Source organism: Micromys minutus (genome assembly GCF_963924665.1).
Source record: "Micromys minutus genome assembly, chromosome: 1".
Lineage (NCBI taxonomy): Eukaryota > Metazoa > Chordata > Mammalia > Rodentia > Muridae > Micromys > Micromys minutus.
Genome location: NC_137969.1, coordinates 226,746,695 through 226,763,963, shown reverse-complemented (window position 1 = coordinate 226,763,963; position 17,269 = coordinate 226,746,695). Strand labels below are relative to the sequence as shown.

General features: G+C 43.4%; 1 pseudogene across 1 annotated transcript; it reads left to right on the top strand.

The window, feature by feature from the left end:
• The first annotated feature begins 8,104 nt into the window (after positions 1 to 8,104).
• Positions 8,105 to 9,341, top strand: LOC308424127 (alpha-enolase-like; annotated as a pseudogene). Its single transcript has one exon. The product of its transcript is annotated as an alpha-enolase-like (transcript).
• The last annotated feature ends 7,928 nt before the right edge of the window (positions 9,342 to 17,269 follow it).

Here is a 17,269-nt window from a genome sequence, read left to right as displayed (position 1 = left end):
ATGGGTGAGTATCATCCCTGAGACTTAATTCCAGGTAACTGACTCCCCAAGCCTAACCCTTGGCGTCATATCTCTGCAAACAGCTAAGCAAGCACCGAGTGCAGAAGAGACAGGAGGCACTCGGCTGCAGGTCGCCCCAGCCGGACTGGATATGCAGAGGTGACACTATTCCGCTTTGATTCCAGAAATGCTGTTTTAATGCGGCCTCGGTTCTCTCGGATCCCCACTGTCCTCATCCAGCAAGGCCACCCAAATGACACTTATGGGATGTGTTCCTAAAAAAGCTCTACCCTGCGTCACACCGTTGTCAGTCATGACCCCTCTTAAACATACAAGGGATTGGTTATTTAAAGGAACCCATTGGCAAATGCTCCTTTTAGAAAAACGGGGGGGGGGAAGCCTTCTTGTAATTAAAATAATCTCCCCATATTCTGTTTTACAAGTCTGATTATATTTCAGCACTATATTTTTTTTCCTTGACAGGTGGGAGGTGTTTGGTTTGAGTGGGAAGAGTATAACCCAGGGAGAAATCAAGAGGCAAAGCCACTTGCCCATTTGCTTTTTATCCTTCTCCTTAAATTTAAGGGCCAAGATGGGATTTGGACCAGGAATAATCATGGACTCACTTAACAGACTTCTCTGCAAGGTGGAGAGTTGCCCTGCCTACCCACCAGAACTTTCCCACAGTGTTCACCATAGTTCCCCGGTGAGCACAAAAAGCCCAGGCCACCGGCATCTCTAAGACTGGCATCCCGCTTCCAGGGGATGTGGTAAAGGTGAAGGAAATGGGGGAGGATTAATCGGAGGCCCTCATACAGCAGGCCAAAGAAATCCTTTGTAATCTTTGCATATATTCATCATGGGTGAGTTATCAGAAGGTCACATGGTACTTTCTCACAGAGAGAATCTTAGCCTTCATGTTGGGAACCTTGACGGGATTCTCCTCACGAATGTGTGTTTGCCTGCATTTGTGCTTGTGTACTTAACTAATTTACAGAGCCATTTTGTATTGCAACAACTCTGGGGCTGTGAATGGGAAAGGAGAAGGGAGAGTAACCCAGCTGAAAGAGCGTCCGGGGAACAATTGCTCTGCGGCCCAGCTTCTTTATGAATCTGCGCTTCTTGTTATTTAAATTAGGCTTTAAACACTGAAAATTTTCCCCTCAATGCCTGAGTTAGATCTGGGTTAATGCTTCTCAAGCGTTCCCACTGAAGTATTTTTAACAGCAGAAGGGTTTGCTTTGCCCCTGGCCCCACACTCTCCTGATGTTCAGGGTCATGCAAACACACAATCGAAAAACAAACCTCCTTCAAGGTACATTGTGAAAGTCGTCTAGTTCAGCTTTAAAACTCCACATTGGGCCCATGTTGGATATAAATGAGCTCTGCCCTGGGCTGGAGGAATGTTATCTCCCATGTTCTGAGCTCTCACCACTGTGCTATCTACCTTGGGCTCTGGAGTCCCAGATGAAGTCAAATGCCTCAGAGTCTTAGATCTCTGTGTGCGTAATCATGGGGAAGCAAACAAGAGTGCACAGGTGTGTGTATACATGTGGAGGCCAGAAGACAACACTAAATGTCACCTTTGGAACCTGTGCACCTTGTCTTCTGAGACAGGGGAGAGGCCTGGAGCTCATTGAGTCCCAGGCTGGCGGGATAATGAGCTCAGGGGCATAGAGCTTCACATTTTACATATGGTGGTGTGTGTAAGTAATTAGACTATGTTCTAAATGTCAGCTGTCTGACGCTCAAATATGAAGGCATATGCTGAAGTCAGGCAATGGATTATGATAAGTGCAAGTGACACAGCAGAGAGGATAGGTGTGTGTGTGTGTGTGTGTGTGTGTGTGTGTGTGTGATTTTTTAACCTAATACAAGCTGATAAAATATGGACTTCTTGAATGAAGAATGAAGAAACAGAATGCAACATCATGCAATTACTATATCCTGATGCTGTAAGTATAGATGTGGGGCAGCAGGGAGATCATGTGAAGAACCTTCCGGCTCATCTGTATTCATCCCTGTGGTAATATGGGCACCCACAGCCTGACTCTATTGTGCATTATAACAAAGCTGTAGGATGCAGGGAAATGTGCCTCTGACCTCCACTGTCCAGTGCCATTTTGCTTGACAGCCTCAACTTGCCTCTTCTAGATCTACCTCGCACCCTAGACTTGGCTCCCACTGCTACTATCAGCTGACAAACAAGCACAGTGTGGGTACTCTACTGCAGAGCTCTTCCTGTTGGCTTTAGGACATGTACAGCAGGCTATCTTGGCTGAAGGAGTCTCCCTTTGTCTAGACAAAAGCAGCCTAAGAACTGAGTCACAGTCTGAGGCTATGCCTATCCACCTCCTTCCTTTTCCAGTTCCCTTTGTGAGAGTCACCTTGTATCCCTGTGACTCTGTGATCCTTCCTTTACGTGTCCCAGAAGTTTCCCATCCAAAACCTATTGCATGTTTAACTCTGCCTTAATGCTTGCTTCTCTGAAGACCTGAGCTAATATTAAAATGACTAGGAGGTATTCTAATTCCTAAAACTCTAATTGTGAAAGAACCTCTGATATTGGAGAAAGTAAGCTAAACTCCATACTGTGACCACGGCACATGGCATCGAATGCAACTTAGTATAATGCTGTGAGGGATAAATGCCCTATAGTCTCAGATATATGAACACTTGATCTCAAAGTTGTGGCACTGTTTAGGAAGGTTTCAGAGGTGTGGCCTTGCTAAAGGAAGTATTGAGGAAGTAGCAGTGGGCTTTGAGAGTTTAAATCCTCACCTCTTTCCAGTTTGTTCTCTGCTTCATGTTTGCTATTTGTGCTGGTTTGAATATGCTTGGTCCATAGGGAGTAGGTATGGCCTTGTTAGAATAGGTGTAGCCTTGTTGGAGTAGGAGTAGCCTTGTTGGAGTGGGTGTAGCCTTGTTGGAGTAGGTGTGGCTTGTTGGAGTAGGTGTGGCCTTATTGGAGTAGGTGTAGCTTTGTTGGAAGAAGTGTGTCTCTGTTGGCTTTAAGACCCTCCTGCTAGCTGCCACAGGAGCCAGCCTTTTGCTGTTTGCCTTTGGAACAAGATGTAGAACTCTCAGTTCCTCCAGTGCCATTCCTTCCCCGGATACTGCCATGCTTCCTGCCTTCATGATAATAGGCTGAACCTCTGAACCTGTAAGCCTGCCCCAATTAAATGTTGTCTTTGATAAGACTTTCGTGGTCTTGGTGTCTGTCACAGCAATGGGTATCCTAATTAAGACACTGTTCAAGGTATGAGCCCTCAGCTTGTTGCTCCAGTCACTGTGCTTGTCACTTCTCAGTGACAGTGATGGACCCTTATCCCTCTGAGACCATAACCTCAAATAAACCCTTTGGCTATAAGTTGACTTGGCCGTGGCGTTTTTTATCATAGTAATAGAAAAAGAGCTATTAGAGAAAAGAAAGGGTTTATTTGGCCTACACAAGCCATTGGTTTAAAAAATCAGGACAGGAACTGGAGCAGAAACCATGGAAGAACACTGCTTACTGGCTTGCTTCCTCTGGTTTGTGCTTAGTCCACTTTCTTATACAACCCGAAACTACCTGCTCAGGGATGGTGGCACCCACAATGACTGAGCCCTCTCTCATCAATTAAAAATCAAGATGGTTCTCTACAGACATGGTCACAGGCCAGTCTGATCAGGGCAGTTTCCTCAGCTGAGGCTCCTGTCTCAGTTGTGTCATGACGACAAAAAAAAAAAAAAAAAAAAAAAAAAGCAGAGTTCGTTTCTTTCTTTAAATACAACCGTCCTCTAGGATGGCCACCAGTAACTCTTCAGACATGCTTGCACCTTACAGTTTCTCTCATCCTCTGATTCAGGTAAGCCACAGATTATTGTGTAATTTCCAAGACATCATCAAAAACACTGAAGCGTCTGTCATGCTCTCTTGACTCACTTTCTCTTGGGGAAGCCAGTTGCCATATCATTAGGACATTCAAGTAACCTGCCAAACAGCCAGCACCAACTGGCCAGGATTAGAGGGCCAATCTTCCAGTCCTGCCAAGCCGTAAAATGACTGAACAGCCTCACAAGAGACCCTAACTTAAGCCATCCATGTATGCCACTTTGGGATTCTTGACCCATAGAAAAGGCCTGAGACAATAGTGTTTTAGAAAGCTATACCTAGCCAGGTGGTGGTGATCATGCATGCCTCAGGAAGCAGAGACAGGTAGATGTCCCTGAGTTCAAGATCAGTCTGCCCTACAGAGAGTTCCAGGACAGCCAAAGTTACACAGAGAAACCCTATCTCAAAAATAAATAAATAAATAAATAAAATAAACAAAAAAGAAATGCTATACCTAGAAGTAATTTGTTACACAGTATCACACCTCCTACCCACACACTTTAAATTTTATTCATTAAATGAGCCTAAAAGGGGGATCTGGGGAGATACCAGCAGTTAAGAACACTGGCTGCTCTTCTAGAGGACTCAGGTTTGATACTCAACACCATACTGTGGCTCACAGCCACCCGTGAGTCCAGGCAATCCTTTTCTGGACTCTGAAGGTGCTGCAAACACATGGTACACAGACATACATGCAGGCAAACACTCATATACATAACATAAAATAAATCTGTTTTTAAAATTTATTTATTTATTGAGTGTATATGAGTACACAGACACAACAGAAAAGAACATAGGATCCCGTTACAGATGGTTGTGAGCCACCATGTGGTTGCTGGAAATTGAGCTCAGGACCTCTGGAAGGGCAGACAGTGCTCTTAACCACTGAGCTGTCTCTCCAGCCTGTTTTCCAATGCCTAAAAACAGCATTTATCTAATCAAAATGAGCTCCACTAGAGCACCCATTGTGATCTGGAGATATCATTTCTCTCTAAAAGAAGCCAGGATTTCTAGAAGAAATGGTTTAGGGGAGGAAACATGGAAATCTGGAGCCCACTACCATCCTAGATAGTTTCTAGAAAGGCTCAGAAACCAACTTAAAGTGGCATTAATTCTAAAGAGAAGAACCTGAACATTGGCAATGACAGCACTTACGTGTCAAATGTGTACATCTTTTAGTCTATAATTAAATTTAAAAATATCATCAGCCACTTTTGGAAGTTGATGGGGGAAATAGCTCATTATCTGGAGAACTGATTAAAAATAGGAAACGATCAAGCGCTAGATAACTTGTATACTCACATGGATGGAAAAGCGTTCTCTATGATACATGAGAAATGAATGCCAGGGTTTGTATGCCACTGTCTGTGACCTCTAAGGAGTTCATGTATCTAAGCACTGTCTAGGACTTTTCACTTCCCCAAGAGTGACAAGTGTGTACAGTGTACATCCGGACAAGAGAAGGCACAGCCAGTGAGGTCAAACTGAAATCCAATCACGTTTCTGGACCCGGTTGCCAATTTGCAGGGAACACCGAGGACAGGAGAATCTGTTGAACCGAACCGTTCAGCAACATCCGAACTGGGGAAAATTGGGTAGATACACGCATGCTCAGTAAGAAAGAGGAGGCTGGCTCAGAGACCGGTATGGCCATAGAACTGCAAAGGCATGTCTAATTTAAAAACTAAGCAAGAACAAACTAAAATGTTTATAAGTTTATCTTTGAGAAACCTTTTTTAATCTTTTAATATAATTATATTAAAAATATTAAACACACACACACACACACACACACACACAAGGGGCTGACTACCTACCAACAGTGGCTCTCAAACTTTAAGCACTCATGAGAATCGCCCGTTGGATTTCTTAACTTACAAATTTCTGGGCTCTACACCCCACCATACAGAGGTTCTGCTAAGTACTCCTGAACAGAACCCGAGAATTCCCATTGCTACCAAGGTAATGGTACAGCTTTATTTAGGCGCCACTTTTGAGAACCACTAAGAGTCAAGATAGTAGTTTCTTTGGACAGGAAGATATGAGAATAGGCCAGGACACATGCAGCGGGGTCTGGAGTGCATGGCCAAATACTGCTTCTTGATTTTGATGTAGGTTATAAGTAGGTTATCCTCATAATTATTCATTAAAATCTATATTTGTTTGTGTTTTTATTTGGCACTGCTTTTATTTTAAAATGCTAATGAAAAATTAAAATTTAAGCTTGAGAGAAAATTTAAGGTTAGTAGTTAAGAGCACGTATTGCTTCTGTAGATGATCTGTGTCCGATTCTCAGCACCCACATGGCGGCTCACACCTGTCTGTATCTATAATTCTAAGGGACACAGCACCTTCTTCTGACCTTGACAGGTACCAAATAGACAGATGATGAATATATACCCATGAGTTAAGCATAAAACAAAATTGTATACATATGTTCAAAAATAAAATTCTGTAGGATTATACAAATAATTGATTGTTGTTGTTAATTATCATTATAATTATTTATAGTGTTGTAAATTAAATCCCAGCCAGCCAAGAGCTCTGCCACTGAGCTGCACCCCCAGGACAGAGTATTTTAGAGTTCAATTGAGGGACTTCTTCATGCTCCCAAACCAGGAAGTAGGTCTGAGTGTTGTGGGGTATTTACCAGAGAAGATTGATTGGACATGCTTTAAACCTTTAAATAGAAAGTGTTTATTGACCAGTCAGTGACTACACTGGGTGTTCAGGATGCCAGTGTAGCTCCAAACCTTTCTTGGGGTGAGCTTTTAAGCACAAAAACCATGTTCCAAGTTAACATACTTCATTAACAAGAACAGTTAGCCAGAAGCAGAACTGCAGAAATCAAAAAGCGAGGTTAGTCCATTTAAAGACTTTCCCATAGCTACGCACTTTGTTGAAGTGGGCCTGTTTTGACAGGAGGTGTGTTGAGTGGTACAGACAGAATGGAACTTCCATCATGGAGTCAATTGTGCTAAGGTCTTGTGGAGCTGCTAGGTATGGGGCCTGTTACAATGAGGAGAGTGTGTCCTTGCTTTTTCCACACTCTGGATTCTAGCTCTGCCTCAGAAATCAGATAAGTCACTGAGAAGTGAAACAATCTCACCTGGAGAGACCTCTGACCATTAACACTACCCACTCTGTGTTATCAATGACAGTATCTCTGAGACACCATTACTAGTAAAACCACACACTCTGTACAGTGCGTTAGGGCTTATAAAGAGAAACAGAACAAAGTGCCTCCTCTCCAAGGAAATATGTTGGTTTATTGAAGAAAATAAAGTTTTTTTAAGGTCACAAAAAAAACTGACATAAATTTAGTAAAACCAATACTGCTTTAGATCAATACCTGATACATTTAAATTTCCTTATTTTAGGGGAGGGCAAGGTTACTAATTTAGAAGTTACATTTAGATCCTAAGTCCCCAAAACAGACCTAAAATACTTGGCAAAACTAAATTCTAGCCAAATCTGTGTGGAAAGTTTTCCAGTGTCTTGTTTTTATTTCACCTTGTGTTTTTCTTAGCACCATCAAATATTCAGTCGGTGTCTTCTCTTTGCAGAATATAATACTGACATTTTTATTTATACTTTGATTGTTGTTAAGGCAAATAGCCTGAGCATATTGTGCTGGTCAGTGAGAGAGAGCACAGCATTATCGGAGGCTGGCCTTCCTTTTCATTTCTGTTCTTTGTACTTGGTCCTAACGAAGCCCATATAGTTGCCATGAAATTATATAAGTTCTCTCAACTCTGGTGTATGACCAGAATTGTTGGTTAAGCTCAAAGAAAAAGGAACAGAAGCCTTGTATTTATCCAGTAAGCATTTTATCAAGGGACTTCAGGAGTTCTTGACTGTTTCTGTTGGCACATACCTTTAACAATCAGATGAAGGATATAAATTCTCTCTCTCTCTCTCTCTCTCTCTCTCTCTCTCTCTCTCTCTCTCTCTCACACACACACACACACACACACACACACACATACACACTGCAAAAGTCCAAATGTACTCATGAGACTTCATGATGCTGTCAGGATGCTTGGCCCCATATATGCATTTCTCACTGAGAGCAAGAATTCAGTGGGGAATAGCCATCCTTGTTATAACGTCCTTGCAAAGTGCTGCTCTGGTACAGGGTCATGCCCAAGTCTGTCCTTAAGGCTCTCTTTGGCGACTACAGAATCCTCCTTCCTTCCTTTGCACCCATCTTACTGTCTGAAGTTCACCATGTCTATTCTTAGGATCCATGCTGGAGAGATCTTTGACTTCTGTGGGAATCCCACTTTTGAGGTGAATCTCTACACAGCAGAAGGTCTCTTCCAAGCTTCAGTGCCCAGTGGTGTGTCCACTGGCATCTACGAGGTCCTAGAACTCCGAGACAATGATAAGACCCGCTTCATGGGGAAGGCTGTCTCAAAGGCTGCTGGCACATCAATAACACTATTCACCTGCTCTGCTTAGCAAGAAAGTGAATGTTGTGGAGCAAGAGAAGATTGACCGGCTGATGATCAAGATGGATGGTACCGAAAATAAATCTAAATTTGGTACAAATGCCATCCTGGGAGTGTCCCTGGCTGTCTGAAAAGCTGGTGCCTTGGAAAGGGGTGCCCCTTTACTGTCACATTGCTGACTTGGCTGGTAACCCTGAAGTTATCCTGCCAGTCCCAGCGTTTAATGTAATCAACGGTGGTTCTCATGTTGGCAACAAGCTGGCTATGCAAGAGTTCATGATGCTGCCTGTGGGGGCATCCAGTTTCTGGGAAGCCATGTGCGTTGGAGCAGAGGTTTGCCACAACCTGAAGAATGTCATCAAGGAGAAGTACAGGAAAGATGCCACCAACATGAGTAATGAGGGTGGATTCGAACCTAGCACCCTGGAGAAGAAAGAAGCACTGGAGCAGCCCAAGACTGCAACTGTGAAGGCCAAAGGCCGGCTACACCGACCGGGTTGTCACTGGCATGAATGTGGCTGCCTCCGAGGTCTACAGGGCTGGCAAGTATGATTTGGACTTCAAGCTCTTCATCAAGAACTACCCAGTGGTATCCACTGAAGATCCCTTTGACCAGAACCACTAAGATACTTGGCAGAAAGAAGTTCACAGCTAGTGAGGGAGGGCATCCAGTTGCTGGGGAATGACCTCACAGTGACCAACCCTAAGGGGACTGCCAAGGCTGTGGGCAAGAGGCTCTGCAACTGCATTCTGTTCAAACTGAGTCTCTGCAGGCATGTAAGCTGGCCCAGTCCAATGTCTGGTGTGTCATGGTGTCCCATCGATCTGGGGAGACTGAGGACACTTTCATTGCCAACCTGGTGGTGGGGCTCTGCACTGGACAGATCACGACTGGTGCCCCTTGCCGATCTGAGTGCCTGGCCAAGTACAATCAGATCCTTAGAATCAAGGAAGAGCTGGGCAGCAAAGCCAAGTTTGCTGGCAGGTCCTTCAGGAAGCCATTGGCCAAGTAAAGCATGGGCTGGAAATACCTGCAGCCACCAACTCTGTCCCTGACGTCATCCAGGCAGCTCAAGGCCATCCCGGTGCTTGCCCCTCCCATGTCACTGCTCCTTTAGACGTCCATGCCTGACCACCTGGAGCACTGCTGGAGCCCAGCTTTGTAATCATGTGATCAGTCTGAATCATTGTTTCTGTCACCTGACTTCCCAGCTAGTGTCTGGAGCCCTCAGCACTCCAGTGTAAACTCTAGAGTGCCCACCATCAAGAATCCCCCAGTGGTTTATATGCAAAATAAAAGCTGCAGAGGCACTTCCCCCCAAAAACTAACTTCCATGCAAAGTGTTAGAACCATGCAGACAATCCATTTCCAAGAGCTTTTCATGCTAGTGAAGAACAAGTTATAACAAAATGATTATTATTGATTGATCTTATTATTTTATCTTGGCTATATATGTGTATATGCCCTGTGTGCATACAGTACCTTTGAAGGCCAGATGGGAACATCACATTTCCTGGGAATGGAATTTCAGACACTTGTAAACTGCCTTATGGGTTTTGAAACTTGAACCCTGCCCCTCTGCAAGAGTAACAAGTATGTTTAACCAACTCCTTAGCCACCCCCAGATTTTTTTTTAAGACAAACTCTCATTATATAGCCCTGAACCAATTAGAACACACTATGTAGATCATGATGGTCTTGAACTCACAGAGATCTTCCTGCCTCTGCCTCCTGTGTGTTAGGATAAAAGGTGTCCACCACTGCACTCTACAAACCTCTGATAAAAATATGTTTTGGGGGATCGGAGAGATGGATCAATGGTTGAGAATACTCACTGTGCTTTAGGGCCAGAATTCTGTTCCTAGTACCTATGTATTTTGTGTCTTCTATGAGCACCTGCACACACAAACACACACACACACACACACACACACACACACACACACACACACACACGTACATAAACACATGTACACATATTAGTAAAAATGAAGATTTAAAACTGAATTATTTTAAAGAAAAGTATGTTTTTGGATTAGTGAGATGGCTTAGCCAGTAAAAGTGCTCAGTGGAGTAGTCCCGGCTACCTGAATTCAACAACATCTGAAGCCTACATAAAAATGGAAGGAGAGAACCAATCCCACAAAGCTTCCTGTTGGGAAAAATCTCATGTGCACTGTATGTGAAGCATCACCTGTCTCCGTGTTCTGTAACCATCTTCTCCATCACCATCTGATTGGCTTAATAAAGACCCAAACGGCCTATAGCAAGGCAGGAGAGGAAAGGCGATACATCTAGGCAGAGAGAGGAACTCTGGGAAGGAAGCGTCACCAGCCAGACACAGAGGAAGAAGCAGATGCTGGTACCAGGGAGAGGTAAGAAACACATGTGAGACAGAGCTAGACGGCCCCATTTACCTAAATGAGCCAGTTGAGAGTCTGCTAAGCTAATGTCAAGCTTTCATAATAATTAAGAAGGTCTCCTTGTCGTTCCTAGGGCAGCTGGTGGGCCGAGACAATCCGGCTGTATTTCTCTCTGCCTTCCACACATGCATCATGGCATGTGAACTCCATTTCACATCCCATACACAACGATAATTAAATTGAAAAAAAATTAAAGAATTTAAAAATTGAATTATGTACATATAAATGTCCTCTGGTAGACAATTCTAATGTATTTATATGCCTACAGAGCTTTTGCAAGTAAAATGTCCTCAAGCCTTTCACAACCCATATCTTTTCCCCAGGGGAACAAGAGAGACACTGAACTTGTCAAACATGACTCAGCAGGTCATTGACAAAGTCCTGCACGAAGGGATGAGGAACAAAAGGCATTTTCAGCCATCCACCTTGAGATACACAATTTCTGTGTTTGCTCAGCAGGGCCGTTGGAAGAGAAGCCATGGTGACTGGGTAGAAGGAAGGCATCAGTGACTCAGCTCAGTGTGAGCCTGGGTTTGAAGAAGCCTGCTGTGTCGGACACTGCAGAACTCTGACTTCAAGCCTTAGTCACTTCCTCCCTGAGATCTGCAGAGCCTTGACCTAGCTTTATACAGCTGTCCATCCTGTGTTTGAATCTATTACCTTCTTATTCTTCTTACAACAGTTGCTGCTTCCTGTGGGTAGACCAGGTTAAGAGCCAGAGTTCAAGCTTGCGAACTTGGGCTTGCTGTCTTTGAGGGAGATTTGTCTTATTGGCTTAACAGCCTGTGAGGCTCAGGATGAAACACTATCCATGAAAAATTATCTACTTCTCTCCTTACCAGACAGTGCAGAGCCCAGCTCATATGTGGTTGCTTAATAAGAAGGCTGTGTTGTGAGGCTAGAGAGATGGCTCAGCACTGAAGAGCCCTCGTGGCTCTTGCAAAGGACCCATGTTTGGTTCCCAGCACCTATATGATAGCCTATAACTATCTGCAACTCCAGTGGATCTGATACCTTCTTCTGGCCTTCCCAGGTACTTCCTGCATGGATGCACAGATACCTCTGCAGGCAAAAAGATAAAAATAAATAAATAAATAAATAAATAAATCTTTTTAAAAAGAAAAAAAAGGGAAGGTGTTCTGTGAAATTTGATTAGTGCTTTATGATGTGTGAAGTCACAAGGTCATAGGATTATAATTATCAGAACATGCTAGAGCTGTATGTTTAGTATACACCACTGAACTGTGGTTACAAGGAAGATATAACATTTATTGATTTTTGGATCCTCAATGCCTAACACATGATCTGAAGTATAGTAATGGCTCAACAAATCATAGAGTGACTGACTGTGGAATTGTGGACACTCTATATTATGCTTCTTAATACAGAAGATAACAGTTTTCAGAAGGAAAAAACTTAAAACCAATTTCTTCAGGGCCTTTTATTAGATGTAGGTGGTAACAGAGAGCATGGAGAATGGATTGTCTAAATCTAACAGAAACGATGACTGAACCATAATGAAGACCATTCCAGTCAGTTACAAACAGTAACAGGAGACATTGTCAGATGCTCCACAGATGCACATTCATCTCCTTAATTGGTTCCCAGCAACCTTCTGTCATTAGGCCTCAGTTACAGAGTTTTAAGACGTATTGTTTTAGGGATAAAAAAATAGATATTGCCTAGAACTGAGAATATTGATCACAGCCAAATTCCTTCGTGTCAACAAAATGTTACAGCCCCAGACAGGACCAAGAAAGAAAAGACTTTTCAAGTTATAATAGCTTCCCCTCAGACATCAAGACAAGATGTATAGGGGTCGGACCATCAACTTCCTCTCCAGAATCAAATGTCTTCTCTCCTGGGCCTGCTCATGCCATGAAGTTGTCTACTGCAGAAAGATCACGTCAGCCAGATGTGCTACAGGTAAAAAGAAAAACCAATACAAAAGCCTCGGGCTGGCTCTCTCTGGCTCTCCCCCACATCTAATGGAACAGCTGTGCAGGTAGGGCCCAGGTAGACAGGTGTTTCATCAGGAAGCAGTGATTCTTGTCCCTCGTGGCTAGTGCGGGCCCTCAGGGACCCAGAGTTGCCTGCCTGTCGGAGGGCAGGAATGAAGAGGTGCTGCTGCTGGAATGTGTGGGACGGCAAGTCCAGTGGTGGACTACTCAGAAGAAACAACCTGGAGCATCTAGTCACAGGGGTAGCCTTGGGGACTGAAGGATGTTGAACAGGTGTCTGAGAACTTGTCTTTCCTTCTCCACTGAAGCCACCATATGACCATATACACACAGACTTTGCCTTAGATAGGAGTGGGAAGAAGGGGGGACGTAGAGTCAAGATTTACTGGAATAAACCTCTCAAGTTATTTTATTGTAATAACTTTAATAGATCCAAATTACACCCATAGCCCATCTTCATTGTATTCCATCCATCACATCAGCCACATGGCTAAAAAAAAAAAAAAAAGAAAAAAAAAGAAAAGCTTAATGCATAGCAGAGCCTATTTTCTAAACAAATAATTTGAAAAAGACACCGCTTTTCCTCTGTACCAATTGGCATAATAAAAGTATAGTCTGGTTACACAGATATTCATGTAATGAAGATCTGTGGGATAAATAGAAACAATTGTGTCAGTATGGCTTTGGACTGGTAAGAGATTTAGTTGCACAGAATAGAAACTCTTTTGTAGGTTAAGAACACAGGGGACTGGGCACAACAGGACTGAGGAGCTTTGCTTGGGCTCTTAGAATTGACTCAGACATGGTGTGTTAGGCAGTATCTACTCTTGAATGGTCAGGAATCTGGAGAAGTGGGAGCTACCACCCCACACCCACGCTCCAGGCTAACCCCCCCCCCCCAGACTTTGATTTCTACCTGGTAACAATACGTGTGGACCGTGAACCCCTGAACAATAAGATTCTGTGAATTTGCTTTCGGTTTCTTCATGCTTCCTAATTTGATAATTAGCAAATTAATATAGCTTCCCTGTGTGACTGTTGGTGTTTCAGCATGGTGCCATGCTTGTACCCTGGTGGCCCCCCTAGACTCAAAAGGGATTCAAGAGTCACACACACGTGTATCCGGCTACTGGTGCCTTGGTCCCTCAAGAACGTCTGCCCTGATAGTAAGATACCGATTTAACCACACCAGGCCCCAAAGGAGAGCACAGCCGAGCCGGGTTAAATCTATCCCACTGAGACAGCATCCTGTACCTGCCTTTTTCAGGAAATTACTGAACTCAATACTACTCACAAACGGAAGCTGAAGGCAAGGAGATGCATGTAACTTTGATTTTTTTCAAACCTTATTTTTTATGATGATTCTTAAATGCTTTAACCTCCCCTGTAGCCCACCATCCACCAGAGGTAGTAGAAAAGAAAGGATACAGGGGAAGTGGACTTGTTCAGAAAGATTCTTTGGAGCAACTCCCTTCTGTGTTGTCTGGAAACCCACAGTTCAGTTCATGGGTCAGCAGCGGCAGCCCGATCCACTCACACACATTTCACGGATACACCAGCAGTCTAGTTCGGCAGAATTGGGATCAGCAGAGGTGACACTACCTAGCAGAGACAGCCAGGCCTGAGTTTTGGCTCCAGTCAGCAGGAGGGACCAGCAGGAACAGCAGGATAAATTCTCAGCTGTGCCTCTTTCAGGAAGTGACTCAAGACCAACAAGCGTTGCACAGCTAAGGTCTAAAAGCCGGCCTAGCTCATCCCCGGCAGTGTCTGCCGGGTCCTTTTTATACTCTTGCCAAACATCACACGTCCTCCAAGGGCCTTGCCTCAGCACTCCTGTCTGTCTCAGCTGACATCACTCTGCCAATCAGCCTCAGTCCATGGAAGGGCAAGGCACCGCAGCACATCACCAGAAGACTTGGTATGCTTCTCTCTACAGAGTCCCGACAAATGCAGCTCAGCTACACAGTGTCACACAGACCAGTGCGTGTGTCGTTAGCAGAGAATCTTTCATCACGTGTCCTTTCATGTGCCTGACTTAGCAGAACATCCTCTCTCCTGTTTCCACTTCAGCGAATCATTCCTTCACATGTTTACCCCAGCAAAACACCATCCAAATTGACTTTCCAAAGAACCCTTAACTTTCCACTTCAAATGCCAAGCCTCATAAAGATCCCTCCTGAAAGGGCCGGGGCAGTTGACTCAAGGTTTTCTTCTTTATATTCATTTTATTTCTTGAGACAGGGTCTTATTATGTACCTCTAGTTTGCCTGGAACTTGCTATGTGAACCAGACTGGCTCTAAATGTGCAGAAATATTTGTGCTCTGGCTCCTCAACGCCTAGATCACACGCATAAGCCACAGTGTTACAAGATTCTTTTTTTTTTAAATTTAAAACAAAAACAATTAAATAAATTAAAAACATATCAGATTGAGGTGTTTGGTTTGGTTTAAATGTTAATTATTATTAGTTTATGTACATATGGGTGACTGTAGACATGTGCTTACCAATGTGTGTGTGTCTGTGTGTATATCTCTGTGTGTATGTCTGTGTGATGTGTGTGTATAGTGTGTGTGTGTGGTGTGTCTCTGTGTGTCTGTGTGGTGTGTGGTGTTTGTGTGGTATGTGTGAGCGTATGGTGTGTGTGTGTTATGTGTGTAGTGCATGGTGTGTGTAGTGTATGTATGTGCATGGTGTGTGTGATGTGTGCATGTGTGTGTGGGTGTGTATGTGGTGTGTGTGTGTGTGTGTGTGTGTGTGTATCAAAAGACAATGTTCAGCCATCAGGTTTCCTTCTACCTGGATCCAGCTCAGGCCATTAGTCTTTGATGGCAAGTGTTTTTTTGCTGATCCAGCCATCTTACTGGGGAAAACAAAGTTTCAGTTGGAGAGATTTAAATGGTTTTTCTAGTTAATTCATAATCTGCTCCTACCTCTTCTAACACTTCCCATTCTCAGCTGCTGACCTACCCTGGCTAGCTTTATATCAATGTGACACAGGCTAGAGTCATTTGAAAGGAGGGAACCTCATCTGAGAAAATGCCTCCATAAACTCTAGCTATAAGGCATTTTCTTGATTAGTGATTGATGGGGGAAAGTCCAGCTCTTGGTAGGTGGTGCCATCCCTGAGCTGTTAATCCTGGGTGATAAAGGAAACAGGCTGAGCAAGCCATGGGGAGCAAGCCAGTCAGCAGCACCCCTCCATTGCCTCTGCTTCAGTTCCTGCCTCCAGGTTTCTGACCTGCTTGTGTTCTTGCCTTCACTGCTTTTGATGATGATCTGTTTTATGAAACCACAGTTCAACAAAATAAACAGTTCCTCCCCAAGTTGCTCTTTGGTATGATGTTTCATCGCAGCAATAGAAACCAAGGACACTGCCTGTCTGCCTCCCTAAGTCTCATGAAGTAGGGTAAACTACTCCCAAATTCCTGATCCTCCATCAGTTCTCCCGGATGGTGGGATTATAGCTAAGTACTACTAAACCTGGCCCAATTTGAGCCCTGTTAACTTTACCTCAGGGCTGTAAATTTACGTTACTCCCACAGCCTACATGCCATGGGATTGGGGAGTGCTTTTTGAGTCTCTTTCATAGCTTTTCCATGTCTTCATATTTTTAGTTTGATGTATCCACTAGTTGCTACATTTCGAAGGCATCAATAACTTGTGTGTGTGTGTGTGTGTGTGTGTGTGTGTTGGTGAGGGTTGTGCACATGAGTGCAATACCCAAAGAATCCTGAAGGGGGTATCAGATCTCCCGCAGCTGGAGTATTAGGGTGCTGGGTACTGAACTCAGGTCCTCTGCAGGAACAGTATATAGTTCTAACTTCTTTTTTTTTTTTTTTTTTTTTTTTGTCCTTGATTACTTTTAGATTTTATTGATTACTTGTAGTTATTCCAGAAATAGCATATAGTAGAGCAAATTTACAAATAATTTTTATAACTTTGCTCTTCTGATAATTTGTTCCTAGATTAAAAAAAATTATCCCCCATTCTTACTAATACATTTATCCTTACCGATCTCTATGAACGATGTTATTTTAAAAATTGAGATGAATTTACCATATAGAGTTGGCTGGATTGGGATTCCCTGTTTAACCCAGGCTGGTTTTAATTTGTGATCTTTCTGTCTGAGAGCTGGGATTATAGACCTGTGCCACTACACCTGACAGAAATGACAGAAACATAAAGTATTTGTCATTCTGAAACTGTCTTGTTTGCTTACTATGATTATCTACATATATTCTTGAGATCTTAATCAAAAACCAAGTGGCTATAGCTGCATAGGTTTCCATCTGGGACCTCTGTCTTGCTCCATTCATCTACATGCCTGTCTTTACACCAGCACTAGCCTTTTTGCTACTGTGGCTCTGTAGTATAAATTGAAATCAGGTACGGTGATATTTCCAATACTTTTCCTCCTCTGGGTTGCTTTGGCTACTTGTGATCTTTTGGGCTTTTCTTTTTTTTCTTTTTCTTTTTTTTTTTTTAACGACTTTATTTTGCAAAACAAAGGTAAATGTAAAGATTTTAAACATTTTTTGCTTAAAATTATACATTT